The sequence below is a fragment of the Enhydra lutris genome, unplaced genomic scaffold (assembly GCF_002288905.1).
Source record: "Enhydra lutris kenyoni isolate GAN:26980312 unplaced genomic scaffold, ASM228890v2 scaffoldscaffold55, whole genome shotgun sequence".
NCBI classification, from domain to species: domain Eukaryota; kingdom Metazoa; phylum Chordata; class Mammalia; order Carnivora; family Mustelidae; genus Enhydra; species Enhydra lutris.
In genome coordinates this window covers 2,786,742-2,804,500 of record NW_019154139.1, presented here as the reverse complement: position 1 = coordinate 2,804,500, position 17,759 = coordinate 2,786,742, and the positions used below count along the sequence as shown (strand labels likewise).

Below are 17,759 nucleotides of genomic sequence, written 5' to 3'. Positions count from 1 at the left end.
GGAGGAGGAGCACAGGACAGCGTGGGAGGCTCGTTCGTCCCGGTGCCCGTCCCTGATTCTTGTCCGCAGATATGTGGACGGGGGGAGGGAGGGGACCACTCCCTCCCTTCCAGGGAGGGTCCAGCAGTCCCTCTGGCACCTGCATTTGTCACACTCCTTCAGCATAAATGCGTGCTCTGCCGGGGTGCCATGTCTTGGGATGGTGTGTCCTGAGCCCCGTCAGGGACGTGCTCCCATCGCCGTAAGGAATTACTGCTTTTGGATATGATAATGGTCTTGTGGTGAGGCATCTAGAAATAGCCCTTAGCTCTAAAAGAAACTATTTGTGGGTGCAATGCAATGGCTGGGATTTTCTTCAGAATTTTCCAGCAGCTTGTGGTTCGAATGGGGGTCAGAGATGAAACGGGCTTGGCTTCATATGATCCCGGTGGATCCTGAGTTGGGTACCTGGGGTTCTTTATTCTGTGCTTTCTACTTTGGGGGGTTTTTGACACATCTTATTTTATTTATTTTTAAAATTTTTTATTATGTTACATTAGTCACCGTACAGCACATCATTAGTTTCTGGTGTAGTGTTCATGACTCATTGTTGCGTATAACACCCAGTGCTCCATGCGGTCTGTGCCCTCCTGAATACCCACCACCGGGCCAACCCGTCCCCCACCCCCTCCCCTCTGAAACCCTCAGTTCCTCAGAGTCCACAGTCTCTCATGGTTCACCTCCCCCTCCGATTTCCCCCAACTCCCTTGTCCTCCGTGTTATTCCTTATGCTCCACAAGTAAGTGAAACCATATGACAACTGACTCTCTCTGCTTGACTTACTTCACTCAGCATAATCTCCTCCAGTCCCGTCCATGTTGATGGAAAAGTTGGGTATTCGTCCTTTCTGGTGGAGGCGTCATACTCCATAGTGTATATGGACCACATCTTCCCTATCCATTCGTCCATTGAAGGGCATCCACCCAACAGTGCCAAGCGGTGAGCTGGTGCGAGATCCAGGTGACGTGTGGCCCGGCCACCAGGAGCTCCGTGTCAGCGGCGGTGGGGGTGTGTCTGGAGGCCCGCCGAGCCGGCGCCCTGCTCTGTCTCAGACACGGTTGTGGCCCTTGTTTCTCTGCTCCCACATGTTCAGGAAGCTGAGTTACTGGGGAATCCCCATCAAAGATACTGCAAACCTAACATTTGGGACCAAGCACATGTCCTTGATCGCTCTGTGGGACGAACAGAGTGAGTCTGTCCCCTGTCCGGGGGGACACGGGTCCCGCAGGTGCTCACCTGGAGGAGGCAGCTGTCACCCAAGGTTTCTTCTGCTCTGTTGGCTCTTCCCAATTCGGGTCCCATAAGGATGTGTTCTGAGGAAGCTTCTAGTCTCTAGGGAGGTGGAGCCAGAAGTGGCCCCTGGGGAGTGGACTCGTGGCTTGGCCCTCATGGCATGCTGCCTCCCACGAGCTTGTCCTGGTCCTGGGCTTGGACATGGGGTCACCCTAGCCAGCTGGGGAAGTGGAGGCTGCTTCTTCTCGGAGCAGAAAAGGCGCTTGTGGGCCTTGTCATTCTCTGGCACGTGGGCACTGGTGCTGCTGGCTCTGGGGTGCCTTGGGTGGTGGCGGCCGGGGGACTGGGCCGAGCATGCAGAGCTGTAGGCAAGCATAGGCCCTCAGGGCCAGCACGGTGGCAGGGTGGCTGTGCTGCATGCCCCGGAGGGAGCCTGGGGAGGGTGGGTGGGCTCCCTGTCCCCCACATGGGCGGGTGGGTAGGCTCCCTGTCCCCCACATGGGCGGCTTCCCCAGGGCATCAGCCTGCGCAAGTGGGGACCGAGTGTGGGTTCCCTCGCCAGAGCCACACTCGCCCGCTCTGACCGTCACGCTCCTTGGGCCAAGTTCTGTCTACAGAGAGGATCGAGGCTTTGAGTTATTAACTGCTGTGATGTCATTTCTTGCTTCAAAGAAAAAATAATCAGGACCCACAGCAGGATCTCTTTCTTTTCATTTGCCAAGAATGTCCTTGACAAAATTTAAAAAACGGTTGAGTTTATCAGCTGGGACAGGGCATCCGAGATGGCCCTGAGTGGCGTGAACAGCCTGGGCAGTGAGCCGTGGGCTCATGGAGGGCCAGGCTGCCCGGTGTGCGGTGTTTACGTTTGGGACGTGGGAGGGGCCGCGGCAAGGGCCGCTGAGGTTGGGGACAGGCCGACCCCTCTCACCACTTGGCGCTGGTTCTGGCCCCCGCCGTCCTTCAGAGCTTGTATAACTCACGCCGTTTTGACAGAGCCACATTAAAAGGATGTCTTTGATTCCGTCCATAAAGGAGACAGGACTTTGCAGGCAGCTGGGTCCTTGTGATGTGAACTTGTGATGTGGACTCGTGATGTGCGGCCCCTCCTCCTCTGTTGGTGCTGGCGGGCGCCCCCGCCTGTCCCGAGCCCCGCCAGTACAGTCGCAGCAAGGCCTCTGTGGCTCTGCCTCTTCCGCGGGTCTTTGCTGAGGGCCTGTTTCGCATTCAAGGGTCAGCCCCTCCCCGAAGGGCCAGGAGCTGAGGTGGGCTGTGGGAGCAGGTGCTGCGGAGGGGAGTGAGCTGCCCTTCCTCTTCGGGTTCCAGAACTCTCTCCCAGCATCTCCGGAGAAGCTTCTTACCGGTGAGCCTTAGAAGGTTTGTGGCTTCTGCGGGAATGTTGGTGATTTTGTTGATTAATTAAAAATCCACAGCAATTGTTTGGTATCTGAACGGACCTAGGAATGCAGCCCCGCACCGATGGGGGTCTTTGAGCATCGAAGGCAGACCTTGGCCTGGGTGATCATGAGGTCATGAGCTGTGCTGGTTGATTTTGTGCGTCAGCCGGGCTGGGCCATGGTACCCCCGACTCTTGGTCAGATATTGTTCTGGATGTTTCTGTGAGGTATTCTTGGATGGGCTTAACATTTACATTGGTGGACTTTGATTAAAGCAGGTCATTCTCCACAATACAGGTGAGCCCCCTGTCCGGTGAGTTCTAGGCCTGAATTCAAGAGAGACTGCCCTCCCCCAGCAGGAAGGAGCTCTGCCTTCCTACCACAGGTGCGCCACGAGCTCTCCTGGGGGCTCTGCGGCCATTTCCCCATCAGATTTTGGGCGCTGCCAGCCTCTGCCAGTGTGGGAGCCAGTTCCTTCAGATCAGTCAGGCGATCCGTGTCTCCTTCCGTGTGAGGGGGTGTGTGTGCGTGTGTGTGTGTGTGTGTGTGTGTGTGTACACACGCACACGCGTACCTATAGGCTATCGGTTCTGTTTCTCTAGAGAATGCTAATAATACATCACCCTAAGAATAAACACTCATTAGGAACTGTAGAAATGTTCCAGTATTTTTTATTACGTTTTTTTCTTTTTCTCCTACATTGCTTTAAAATGTTCATTTTGGTTAGAAATTACGGGTGCGCTAGAGCCATGACCCACATCCCGGCCCTGGGAGCGGACTGCAGGCCCCTCCCTTGCCCAGGTCAGCCCTCGGGAGGCCGTGCGGGTTAGCCTCCATCTGATGACACACGGAACGCGTTTGATTGGCCTTGACCTTTGTCATTTAACCATTTGGAGCGTTCTCAGATGTGGACAGACACCTGCCAATACGTGTCTAGCGAAGGATGATCGAGATTGGCGTAGAGATAATAGATCAGTCACTGGGAGGCCGGCCGGACGAGAACCAGGCTCATTTCTGCTGCAGGACGCGGCCGCACGGTGAAGTGTGATCTATGGTTCCATTACGAGCCCGCGCCCCAAGCGCGGGGATGTGGGTGCGAATTTAAAAATGCTGCACTGTGCACACCTGCTGGGAAATGGTGAGGTGCCGCGGCCCGGCGATGAATATTTCAAAGGAAATCATAGCAGAGACTTTGCTTGCGCAGCTGAAGCTGGTGCACTTGAATCTGAACAAAGAATGCGAAACAATTCCTGCCGTTTGAATGGCCTCAAAAATACATCCACGTCAATACGCGTACACGGGAAAATCTCCTGGCGCCAGAAGGCTGTTCGTTTTTATGTCAGTGCCAAAAATTATAAGGAAGGCTTAATGATGCAATTAAGGGTGAAAAATTGTTCCTTTTATCACAGTTTCTCTGTTATAAAATGTAAAAGGGAACCTGTTTCTTTGCCTTATTTCCTACACTGTAGAAAGTGCGTGTCACGTGTAAGTAATCTGCATTTCGCTAATGGCAGTCGTTTTGAACTTGAATTCTGTCATCTCTGAAGCAAAACCAGACCTGCTGAGGACCTGAAATACACTTTTAAGAAACTCATAATGTGAGGGGCGTCTGGATTTATTCTTCCCGCCAACCGGTAATGCAGGGGCGGGTAGCCCGGTGCTGTGCTGCCCTCGGACCTTCCTACGGGGGCAGCCGCGCCAGCCACCCGGCTCTGGGAGGGACGGAAGGCGGAACCTCTGCGCGAAGGTCACAGGGAAGACGGGCCGCGAGGGGCTGAGCCTGAGCCTGCAGACCTGGGCGGAGACTCGGGGTCAAGATCCAGGAACGGGCTGCCCCTGGGGCCATAGGGTCTGGATGCTGGCCCTGGAGTGGGGCCAGATGGAGTCCTGCACGGGACTGAGCCACACAGGTCCGTGGCTCCCCCCGCTCCCTCAGCTACGTCTCCCGGTGCCTCTAGAAAAGACCATCTCCAGTAGTCCCCGGTCTTCTTCTCTAATTATAAAAAATATTAAACATATAGGAAAGCATGGATAATCTAATAAATACTTCTGTACCTATTACCTAGCTTGGTCAAATCTACCTTTTTTTTTTTTTTTTCAATTTTTGTTTCAGATCTTTTATTTCTTATTTAGAAATTAAATTGAACCTGTACCACTGAAGCTTCCTCCCTTCCTCTCTAGAAGTAACCACTACTTTGAATTTGGGTTTTACCATCTCTGAGCATTCTTTAGTATTTTTGCCACACGTGCACGTGTCCACAAGTACTACACAGTCTGGTAGTGGACATTCTGGAACTTCTATAAAAGGTGTCTCGCTTAACAGTTCTTTTGCAGTATGCTTGTTTTGTTCTACCTTCTGGTTTTTTTTTTTTAATTTTTTATTTTGTTATTAACATAAAATGTTTTATTAGCCCCAGGGGTACAGGTCTGTGAATCGCCAGGTTTACACACTTCACAGCACTCACCATAGCACATACCCTCCCCAGTGTCCATCACCCCACCACCCTCTCCCTCCCGCCTCCCCCCGGCAACCCTCAGTTTGTTTCCTGAGGTAAAGAGTGTTCCGCTTTCTGTTTTGATACGTATTTGTGTTGGTGGCTGTAGCTGTGTCCTACTTGTTTTCATCCTTTGGGGTTTTCTGTTGTACCAATGTGCTTTATGCCTTCTCCTGTTGAAAGACATTTGAGTGGTGTGCAGATTTTTTGAAATTACACATGATGCTCAATTGAACGTTTTTGTACCTGTCTCCTTACACCTGTCTCCTTACACCTGCCCGTGGGAGATGCTTTGTTTTGTTTGGGAAGTTTCTGGATCGCAGGGTGTGAGCATCAAGATGTTAGCAGGTTGCCCTCCAACGTGGCTGCACGCCCTCCACCCCCCCAGCAGATGGAGGATTTCTTTCAGCTCATCTTTTCTCCCATACTCTGCACTCCTCGTAAGTTCTAGGTTTTTCCCATAAATATGAACCGACCTCTTACTTTCCTCATTTTGCTGTGCACATCCCTGTGTAGTGTGTGGAAGCAGCTTTCCTGTTTGTGCTGACCACTGCTCACATCCTTGACCCATTTTCTCCTTAGGTAGTTTGTCCTTCTCCTACTGGTTCTTGGAGAGATACTAAAGTCCGTACACGTTCCGCATGTTAATTATACCCCGGTCACATATGCGCTACGAGCGGCGGCTGCTGGTCTGTGCTCCTGCTCTCCGTCACTCTAGTGCCGCTGTCGCATACCAGTTTGAAATTCCTGTGTTGTTGACTTTATTGATTTAAAGAATTTATGCTTGCGAGTTTTGCGCTTACATGTGGCTTTGTAATCCACCTTGAATTTGGTTCTGTGTATGGCATGAGGTAGGGATCAAATGTTTGCTTTTTCCATGTGGATAGCCCGGTGTCTCAGTACCATCGACTGAGTAAGCCGTCCTCCCCCTGTGGGTCTGCGTCCCCCATCCTCCGCAGATGAATGCCCGCATCGGCCCGGGCGTATGTCTGAGTGCTCCGTGGGTCCTTCCGTCCGTGCTGTGCACACATGGTCTTTATCGGTCTCACGGACTGTCCTGATACAGGACGTAAATTTTCACCTTATTTTCTCATCCCTGGGGTTGTCTTGCTATTCTTGGCCGTTTGCTCTTCAGAATCAGTGTTAGAATAAGCTTCGTATGCCACAGAAAGTCCTGAGTTTTTATTAGAAATACATTGAGTTTGTAAATTAAAATGGAAGGCAATTGACATCTTTTCAGTATTGAATCTTTTGGTCTGCTGACCTGGTATAACTCCCATTTAATTAGGTTTTCTCTTACGTCTTTCAGAAAACTTTTCTGCCTTTTCCGTAAAGACGCATTTACTCGGTGTGTTGAGTTCTTGGGTGCCCCGAGCCCTCTCCCCAGTGAAAGTTGTGCAGGGGTGGGCTCCACACCGCCAAGGGCTGCCGCCCGCCCATGGTTCGGGCCTGTCTCAATGTCCCTTCAGCACCTCTGCCTGGTGTGTGCGGCGGGGTGGGGCGCTGAGTGCTCGGGTTCCCCTGGGAGTGATGTGGGCGTCCCTCACCATGCTGCTTTCTTTCAGGGCAGGTTCTGGGGCGCGCCACCCGGGTTGTTAGACGCAGTTTACTGGAGGCAGTAGTAGAGCCCGAGGACCTGGAGCGTCCAGCCGTCTGATCCAACTGCAGTGGGATGCGGGCTCTTTCATGGTCATTTCCAAGTCCATCTGGGCACTTAACATGGATTGTCTCTTCCTCAGCTAGAGACATTTAGGATTTTTAAAAAGGTTATGGGTTATAGGAACAGTGTTTCTCCTTGGCCTCTGGAATTCCCTGTCCCCTGAATCCTGACTTTATTCTGTGAGCATTTTAGGAGGAGACTGGTTTTCCAAAGAAGCAATAGGCCAGTGTGAAGCCTGTTGGCACACAGCCCTGAGCTCGCCGTTCCGTGGTCCTGCCATCGCCGGGCGGGCCTGCCGCCGGGCATACTGTGGAGCCGTGCGGCGCAGGGACTGGATGTTTCCGCGCGGGGTTGTGTGGCAGGAGCCTGACCTGCTTTGACCCCGCAGGTGCACGAGCTCAGGAGGGATCAGGTGCCACTCGTCGGTGGTGGCCTGGAGGTCCTGGCGGATTCCTCCCTCTTGTCCATCACCTTCTCGGACAGCCCTGACCTTGTTGAGGTGACAGCGGTCCCCAGGGAGTCATGCTGTGTGTAGACTGCTGTGCCCTGTGGCTCAGGCTAGGACTTCTCGGGAGGACAGCGCAGATGGCTCTGGGAATACCAGGGTGAGCATTCCTCTGACCCCAGTCGGGAGAAGCCTGCGACCACAAGGCTGGTCAGCGGCTGGCCCTTGACGTGTTGGGTCTGCGCCAAGGGACCGACCTTGTGCTGGAGGGTGACCACCTCCAGTCTCCATCCCACGTAGTGCAGCGCTCGGGGCAAAGCCCCTGCTTGGTGGCCGGTCACAGGGTGGTGTTGCCGGGTGGGGGGACAGCACAGGGCACCGACTGAGAGCTGATGCAGTGAGGGCAGGGTGGTTCTGGAGGGTGATCCCGTGGCCAGGGACCCTGCTCACGGTTGGCTCGGTCGTGTGCTGTACACCGTTGCTGTCCTGCCTGATGACCCGGGCGAGCTCTCGAGGTCTCCACCCTTCTCACCTGATCCCTCCAGCTCTGTGGTAGTCACAGGCTGAGTGCTGGGCCCAGAGGTAGCGGGACAGGACCTGGTACATGCTCCTGTGGCAGTGGAGAGGGGTGTGACCCCGCCGGGTGGCCTGTCCCCACGTACACAGTGCCCCAGGGCGCCGTGGAGGCACCTTTCTGGAACCTGCCCTTGCAACCAGGAGCTTCCCCGGCCCCCAGTGCTGTGCTTCCTTCCCTGTGGGTTGACGCCTTGTCTGGCCCTGACCTGCCGTGCACACAGGTGGGGGATTGGGGGCTCTTCAAAGTCACGTCCTCTGCCCTCCACAGCTCTGCTTCTCCATCCAAATGCCGGGTTGTCCTGGCCGATGTCACAGCAGTCAGGGCGGCCCTGATTGGATGTCCTAGACCTTGGAGAGAGTGGACGTCCCTCTGTGCTGAGTGGGTGTGGGCTGTGGGCAGGGGCAGGGGTGAGCTGTGGGCAGGGGCGAGCTGTGGGCAGGGGCAGGGACGGGCTGTGGGAGGGGATGGGCTGTGGGCCGCCACCGCGGAGACCCAGCCTCCCCAGCCTGCCCCGCGTGGCTGCTGGTTATTACCGTCTGGGTGAAGCTTCATTAAAGCAGAAGCTCTTTTTTCATGATGATATCAATTTTTTATTTATTAATTTGCTGTTTTAATGTAATTTACCAAGTCATCAAAGATAGATAATCCATGTAAGCAATGTTGTGAAAGCCCGCTTTCTCCTAATGCTGTGTCCTCCGGAAGTGGGGGTGACGCTTACCCCACCTTCTGCTGGCCCCCGGGGGCATCTTGTGGGCGGCAGCTCCCCCACAGCCGGCAGTCCCAGCGAGGGCAGGCACCAGGGCTGGCCTCAGGCGGACTTCCGCACTCTCTCAAATCAAAGGCCCTTAAGCAAATTAAAAGTGTAAACAAGGTTCCTTCCAGAAGTCATCATTCTGGAACGTCCCTAAATACTCCCGGAGACCTTCTCTCAGCGTTTGCAATACTAATTAGCAGTCTTGCACTTCCGGGTTGCTTCTCCGAAGATCTTAGAGCCCTGTTTTCTGTGTGTTGTTCAGTCATCTTAAGTATCTGAAAAGAAATAGGCGTGTGTCTTCATGTTTGCTCTCAGCATCCCGCCTGTCCGTTCCCCTTGTGCACACACGTGAGTGGGTGTGGGTGTGTGTGACGTCACCCAGTCTTTGCTCCTGCTGTGGGGCTTGGAGTTTGGGGCCGGGCTTAGACAGGAGGGAGGGTCACAGAGAGAAGGGGCTCCCAGGGTGGTGGGAGAAAGGACTGGTGAACCTTGAGGACAGCTGGCCGGGCTCCTGGGAGGAGGGCCAGGTCAGCTGGCTTCCTGGGAGACACAGGAAAGACCTTGAGGAACGAATAGGGTTTATGTGGCCAAGAAGACTCCGGGAGGATTAGCTGCTAGGTTAGTGGCAGTGGGTACCAAAGCAGAGGTGAGGCTAGGAGGGTCTGGCATTTGGGGGGAGATTGAGAGGGGCCAATGTCAGATGGGGGGTGGGGCGGGGTCCCTGACGGCAGAGGATTGTGTCATGTTAATAGTTCGGAAGTTATCCTAGAGGCAGTGGACCTTTAGAAGCGATACTGTGACGAGATAGGTGTCCATTTAGTCAGAGAGGGCGTCCTGCTCTCAGTGTGCAGGTGGGCTGGGGGCCGGAGGATGGGCCTCGAGATCAGTGGGGTTGGTGTTACGGATGTCTCAGCAGCGTTTCACCAGCTTTGAATTGTTAGTGGCTACAGTTCCAACACAGATGTTTTGATTGTTAATAGTTAATGTTGATTTAAAGAAAATGAATAGGGCAGAGCCTTTTGTGCCGGTGTCACAGAGTACGCCAAAGGATGCTGGTGTAATGTTTAAAAACATAACCGTTAAGGAAAGGATGCTGTCATTGGCCAGAAATAATGAGAAAATATAAGTCTAGAGTGATAAGGGGGCAACATCAAAGCAGGCGCCCACCCAGGGGAATCTGCCAGTTCCTCTCTAGGGTCTGCCCCTGGGTTAGAGTGAGCCACGGTGGGGGAGAAGAGCCCCAGGGGGACCGTTCAGAGACTCAGTGGGTGCTGGTGATTGCCTTTCTTGGGTTTGGCCATGGAAGTTTAAAGAAAAAGAAAGAAAACCTCTCCTCTCAGAGAGGCCACCGCAGTCCTGGATTCATAAGGGTTTGGAGCCCTAATTTCCATGACCTATTTGTCCTAAAAAATTTCAAGCTGAAAATTTAGTTGAAAGTAGTCTGGTGATAATAGTGCCCTCAGGTTCAGGTAGAAGTAAACACAGTTTTTTTCTCCCGAAGAAAATAATTTTTGATGCAAGCTTCAAAAAATTCCAACAGATAAAGTTCCAAGTAACATAAGCTCCAAAAGGGGAACCCCATCGCGGAACAAGGTAGCAGGCCATGAGGGGGAAGAATCAGCAGAGAAAACAAACTGGAGAGAGGCCTACAAAGACTGCGGATCATAGTGTTCTCAGAGACGGGCTAGACGGTGAGCTCACTGGGTTTAAGTCAAGGAAAGGAGCACAAGGGAAGGGGACCCATCACAGTTTCCAAGGCAGGTGTGAGGAAAGAGCCGGGTGTCAAATTTACTGGATGCTCTCATTGCCCCGGAATTGTGGTGTGACACATTGGAGAGCCGACTAAGGAAAGACGACTCCCAGAAAGTACCTTGTCCAAGGAGACAGCCTGGTGAAAAGGGGAATAGAGAAAAGAGCTCAACTTTACCCACCCCAAATTCTGAGACATGAAAGAGAGTGCAGAGGGACAAGTGATGATGTCTCCCAGATTGATGGGGGCAGCCGACTCCAGGGACTCAGGGTGCCCAGGAGATCTCTAGTAGGACAAACAGTATAGGGAAGGGGCCAGACACCAGCACCAAGTACCTGGAAAGCAGGCAGAGAGAAAAGCTGGGTTTCCTGGGAAGGGAGGACAGGCAGACGTAGCATTATACGGCAGAGGCTGGAAGACGGTGCGGTAACCTCTTCAGAAACGAGAGCCAATCTGGCATTGTGTATCCGGCAAAACTACCTTCCAGGAAAGAGAAGGATGTGAAGACATTTTTAGACAAAAAAAGGAGAGCATTTACTACTGAAAGCCCCTTTCACGGAAGGAGCTGCTAAAGGTTCCATTTCAAGAAGGAGAATGACTTCAGAAGGAAGGTCTCAGTGCGAGCAGAAACAAGCACGAAAAGAGGAAGTTACGAGTAACTACATCTGAAGCAGTGAGAAGAATATCTGTGTTTGTGATGTTAAAAACATCAAGATAGAACTCAGATTGACCAAGGCCAGTATTAGCTTTTCACCAGGGAACCTAAGATCTGTGCATGTCTTTGCTGTGCCTGGAGTGAACATATGCCTGACTTCTGTGTTGTTTGCGAAGGTGGTGAAGATCATGATGACTCAAGACCCTGAGTTAGGACTCACGCTGACGTTTGCAGAGTAACTATTAAAATAGTAGAAACAATTCAGTAAGCTCCAGAGTCGCTGGGGCTGTAGAATAAGGGGGAAAGTACATCAGTCCAGCTGTAGACAAGGAAGAAAAATAATATAAAATAATATAAAAAATAAAATAATAAAAGAAGCGGAATAACTATAAATTTAAAAATGAGAAGATGCAGATGACTCTGAGTGAATCCGGAATCTGTTGGCAGGAGCTCAGCTCCACAGGGACTGTGTCTGGAGTTTTTAAAATCCAACACTGTACTAGTTATGAGACAAACATAAGGACGCAGAAAGAGAACAAGCAAAGGATAAGAAAAACACACCCAGCAGGTTGTATCCGTCCCGACAACTGGGGATGGTCAGAAATGAAAATTTTCAAACCACCATTTGCATTTTTATTTTTGAATTTTTGTAAAGATTTTATTTATTTATTTGACAGAGACCACAAGTAGGCAGAGAGGCAGGCAGAGAGAGAGGAGGAAGCAGGCTCCCTGCTGAGCAGAGAATCCGATGTGGGGCTCGATCCCAGGACCCCAGGATCGTGACCTGAGCCGAAGGCAGAGGCTTTAACCTACTGAGCCACCCAGGCGCCCCCTATTTTCATTTTAAAATTTAACTTAGTGTTTTTCAGTTCAGGCACGGTTAACATAATGTCCGAGCGTTTCAGGTGCGCAGCGTGTTTCCACTGTTCTGTACATGTCTCAGCGCTCGTCGCGACACGTGTGCACCTTGTCCCCTTTACTTCACCCCTCCTCCCACCCACCACCCCTCTTGCAACCTCCAGTTCTCTGCATTTGAAGTCTGTTTTTCCCCTCTTTCTTCTTTCTTTGTTTTGTTGTTTGAATTCCACGTGAGTAAAATCATAGGATGTCTTTCTCCCGACTTACTTCACTCAGCGTATGCTCTCTAGGCCCATCTGTGTTGTTGCTCGTGGCAAGATCTCATTCTGTTTATGGCTGAGTAACATTCCATTCCATATATGCACCATGTCTTTATCCCTTATTTTCTTTTTTTTTTTTTTTTTTCAAGATTTTGTTTATTTATTTGACAGAGATCACAAGCAGGCAGAGAGGCAGGCAGAGAGAGAGGAAGGGAAGCAGGCTCCCCGATGAGCAGAGAGCCCGATTCGGGGCTCGATCCCAGGACCCTGGGATCCTGACCTGAGCCGAAGGCAGAGGCTTTAACCCTCTGAGCCACCCAGGTGCCGCCTATCCCTTCATTTCTTGATGGGCACTTGGGCTGCTTCCGGATCTGGGTTGTTGTAAATAATACCACAGGAAACACCGGGCGCATGTATCTCTTTGAGCTTGTTTCTGTTTTCTTTGCTTAGTGCATTACTGGATCACAGACTAGTTCTATTTTTACTTTCTGAGGAGCCTCCATATTGTTTCCCACAGTGGCTGTGCTGATTTGCGTTCCTGTCAACAGTGCTTGAGGGTTCCTTTTTCTCCATGTCTTTGTCAGCACTTGTTATTCTCGTGTTTTTGATTTAGCCATTCTGACAGGTGTGAGGTGGTCTCTCATTGTGGTTTGGATTTGCAGGTCCCTGATGGTGAGTGACGTGGGGCATCGTTTCCTGTGTCTGTGGGCCGTCTGTGTGTCTTCTTTGGAGAAATGTCTGTTCAGTTGCGTTGAACATTTGTAATTGGGCTATTTTTGTTTTTGGTGTTGAGTTGTATAAGTTCTTTATATATTTTAGATATTAACCCCTTATCCGATGTGCCATTTGCAGATACCCTCTTCCATTTGGTAAGGTTGCCTTTTTGTTTTATGTTGGTTTCCTTTGGTGTGCAGAGGCTTTGTATTTTGGTGTAGTCTCAATAGTTTAATTTTGCTTTTGTTTCCCATGCCAGAGGAGACATGTCCAGAAAAATGTTTTTATGGCTGATGTCAAAGAGATTACTGCCTATGTTCCCCACCCCCCAGGAAATTTATGGTTTCAGGTCTCAACATTTAGGTCTTTAATTGACTTTAAGTTTATTTTTGTTCAAAACACTATTTTTATAAGTACCGCCTGTTAACCGATTGTGCCACTGGAGCTCCGAAACACTATTTTTAATAGTTACAAAAAATATAAGCTACTTTGGGAAAATCTAACAAAAGATGCAACGTAACTGTACCTTGAAAACTATGAAACATTGTTAGAAATAATTAAAGAAGAGGTAAGTCAGTGGTTCGCTGTACTGTGTTCGTGAGTCAGGACACTCCGTGTCGTAGAGATATGATTCCCCCAAATCGATCTACACATTCAGTGCAATTCCAGTAAAATCCCAGGAAGCTTCTTGGAGGAATTGACAAACTGGCTCTAAAGTTTTCATGGAACTGCAGAATACTTAGGACAGACAAAACAACTTTGATAAGAGCAAAAATAGGGGACTAACGCTACCTAATTACTAACTCCATGGAGAAAGGGTAGTCTTTTCAACAAATCACGAGAACAGTTAGATATCCATGTTTTTAAACCAAGGAACTTCATCCCCTACCCTACACCATAGACAAAATGTACGATATTTTCTTAGAACATTTTTTTGGTATAACATAACTCAAAATGTATCGCAGAACTAAATGTAAAGCTTGAAACTATTCCAGAAGAAACCCTTTATGCCTTTAGGTTAGGCGAAGATTCCTGAGAAATGACACCGAAAGCAGGACCCATGAAAGAGCAAAGGAATAGATTGAACTTCATCAAACTTTAAAATTCATGCTCTTCAAGAGTCAATGTCAAGAGGATAAAAGACGAGTTGTAGACAGAAGTGTTTGTAAAGCACGCAGCCGATCAAAGGCTTGTATGTAGAGTGCACGGAAAGTCGCTCCTGTCTCCGCAGTAGGAAACAAACAGCTCAGGGGAAACTGGAGAGACACTCCACCAAGAACGTCAAATAAGTACATTCGAGATGTTGGTCGTTAGAGAAGTGTGAATATGGAAATTAACACCGTAGTGAGATCCTACGGCTCACCTCGGAGGAGGGCTCATTTTAAAAATACTGACCGTTTCGTACATGGACATTGGGGTGACCGAACCGGGACTCCGTCTGCTGCTGGTGGGAATGTCCAGTGGTGCAGACGTGCTGCAGATAGTCTGGTAGGGTCTCCAGAGTCAAAACGTGCTACCGTGGAATCTAGCCGTCTGCTCCTCGGGCAGCCGCGGAAGTGCATCGAAGGCATGTATTCCTAGAAAGTCTGGTACGCGACGTTTACGGCAGCCGAGTTTGTCGTGGCCCCACACTTAGAACCACTCGTCAGCAGGCAAACAGCTCTGGCGAACGAGCTCTCACAGGTATTAATGGCACATTACTGAGCGGCCAGAGGCAGTGGCCTTGTGGTGACATGGCTGCGTGTCACAGCAATAGTGCTGAGTCACGGCACCTGGACGCAAAGCACGGGCCGGACGGGTCTCTCTGCACAGAAGTGTAGGAAGTGTATGGGGCGCCTGGGTGGCTCAGGTGGTTAGGCATCTACCTTCGGCTCAGGTCATAATCTCAGGGTCCTGGGATCAAGCCCCACTTCAGGGGTCCCTGGTCAGCAGAGAGCCTGCTTCTCCCTCTCCCTCTGCCTGCTACTCCCCCTGCTTGTGTTCTCTCTCTTTGTCAAATAAATAAACAAAATCATAAAAAAAAAGTATAGGAAGTGTGAACTGTTGTTGTGACAAAAGTAGATCATGATTGCCTGGGGACTAGGGCTTGGGGAGAGCGTGTAGACAGGCCTGAGGAAACTCGCAGGTGACGGACAGGTTCATTCTCTTGATTGCGACGGTGGTTTCACAGGTATAGACATACACCAAAACCTAGCAATTATGTACTTTCAATGTGTAAATTTATTGTTCGCCAGTTATAGCTCGACAAGAGCTGCTTAAAATCAATGAACCCAACAAAAGTTGACGAGTAGTTACGGTCCTGTGACACCCCTGCCCCTCCTGGAAGACTTTAAGGCAAAAGCATTAGCTGATAAGGGGAATCACATGTACTGACGTTGATCAGCACGCCAGGAAGGTAAAATAATGTAAAACGCATATGCGTCTAATAACATAGTTTCCAAATATATAAAACAAAGATTGGTAGAACTGTAAGGAGAAATCAGATCGGCCATTGTAATGGGGTTTTTAACACATGTCTGTTACTGATAGCTCACGAGGTGACAAAGTCAGCAAGGATTTATAGGAGACCTGAGCAACGTTATTGAATAAATTTCCCTAATGAACACATATGGGATATTGTATCCAAGGACTCTCGAATACATACTCTTAACGCCCACCTGGTGACAGTAGCTGGCATTTACTTACTATTTACTATTTACTCCAGCATTATGCTAAGTACTTAATGTTGTTTTATTTACTTAATCTTCATAATATTTCACAGATGAGGAACGGAGGCAGGGGGAGGCTGGATACTTTGTTTGATGATAGAGCTAGTAAGTGGCAGAGCTGGGCTCAAACCAGGCCCCCGCTGTGCTTTTGATCTGTGAATGTGCTGCCTTATGGGGCCTTGGTGGAAGCTAATTGTTTTCCACTCCAAAAACCAAATCCAAATGAACAAAAGAATCCTCATCATGGAACTAACATTCTCTTTTTACAGATTTATTTGAGAGAGAGAGGTGTGAGTGAGATCACGGTGGGGGGAGGCAGGAGCGCAGGGCGCGCGGAGAGAGAGAGGAGGCTCTCAGTCAGATTCAGGCTCCTTCCTGTGACCCTGGGATCACGATCTGAGCTGATACGAAGAGTCAGATGCAAACCGACTGTGCCGTCCAGGTGCCCCTACATCACATGCTCCTGCGACACGACTGAGTTACAAGCCAATAACCAAAGGAAGCTCAGAAGTCGAAACCAGATAAGCGTGAGCCACAGGTTTGTCGATTTTTAGTATATGTGCTGCTGAAGCGAGCACTGTTGATAGATTTTTAAAAAACATGCTAATAAGTAAGTTGTGGCTCAAACAAGTAAATCATAAAATAAGGCAGAACATTCTTAGTACTTAAGGATAGTAAAGACATCATTCAGCTGTGGAACGTGGCGGACGTGGGGCTCCTAGAAGACCGTGCGTAGCCTCAGATGCTTGCTTGTGTTGGAGACGAGGAAGAGCCAGACACGAACGAGCTAATCACCGTCCGTCTCACGTTTGAGAAAGGACCGGATGATGGAAACATAACTCGAAGTTATTCTGCGTCTGTGTATGCTGGAGTCCGTACAGTGTCCGCGGCAAAGCAGGGTGCGCTGGCAGCAGGAAGGCAGTGCTGAGGGCGACGGCAGAGGTGGAGGAAGTATGGGAGATTGGCCGGTCGAACAGGGACCCAGAAGTTGGTTCTTGGGAAACACGGACAAAATTAGTCTTGGGCACCGTTGAGGACGGTGGTGAGGAAAGGCACACACATGCGCATTCCTAAGGCTGTCCAGTAGGGTGCGGCTACACGTGCAGCAGGGACTTCGAGAAAAATGGGTTATTATGAGCAAATTTGAAAACTTAGATGACAGATTCTTTAGAGAAAGAAAAATTTTCAAAAATGTTGAAGGAGTCTGAGGGTTAGAACTTGAGTCAGGGATCCCCGTCTTTCCACCGGGAAAGTGGCAGGCCTGGCATGTTCTTCAGGGGCTTCCTAGCAAGCACGCCGCGGGGAGACGTCCCGGTCTGGTACGGACTCTGAGCGCGGAAGCGGAGAAAGAGGCAGACACAGTCTTCACATTTCAGCTGGACAGGGGCAGTTCAGGAAAGGCCAACGGGGGGCCCGTCTCAGCGTAGACATGGAAATCCTCTAAATGAAACATGAGCGAATGGGACTGAGCTGTGATGAAACAGAATACGTTGTGGCCAGATTGAGTTTATCCGGGAATGCAAGGTTGGCCTGACGTTAAGGAACCAAGTACACTGGTGTCAGTCATCACAGGAACAGATGAGAGAGAAATGACCTTATCAGCTCCACTGATGTAGGGAGAGCGTCTGAGGGAGTTCTGGAAGCTGCCGTCGTAAGAACTAGTGAGTCAGGGCGTGTGTCCTGCGCGGCTCTGTGTTACTGTCCACCAGAAAGACTCAGGGCAAAGCCCACTTGGCTATCGGGGCTGAGGCGTGCAGAGCCACGGTCCCTGCGAGGTGAGGGTGTGTAGGGCAGGGGCGCGCCTGCACCGTCCACAGCCCAGGGCAGCGAGGTGAAGTCCCACCGGGCCGCTGTGTCTGTCCTCCCTTCCTCCCAGCTCTGTGCTGCCAGCGTGGCCACACCCCTTCTCTGCCTTCTTCTGTGATTTACTCGTTGGAACCATGGCTTACTTGGTAGCTTTTCTGGAAGATTAGAAGCATGTGGCTCACTGGGATTCTGTCTTTTGAGCTGTCTTTGGTTGTTGGTCTGTAACTCAATTGTGTTGTAAGAGGAACGGGAAGAGCCGAGTTTTGAGAACCCGGTTTCAAAAGCTGGGAGCGCACGCCTGAACTAGGGCCAGCACGGGAGGAGGGGGTGCCCCGAAGAGGGGGCGAGCGGAACCCACAGCGGGAGGGACGGTTTGCCCGGTGAGGAGCCTCCTCCCTGCCCCACCGGTTC

At 50.7% G+C, this 17,759-nt stretch overlaps 1 protein-coding gene across 3 annotated transcripts in view; it reads left to right on the top strand.

Moving 5' to 3' along the window:
- The window catches only part of LOC111157619 (TBC1 domain family member 22A), a 299,219-nt gene that overhangs the window by 256,778 nt on the left and 24,682 nt on the right, over positions 1-17,759 (top strand). The gene's annotated exons all lie outside the window — the stretch shown is intronic.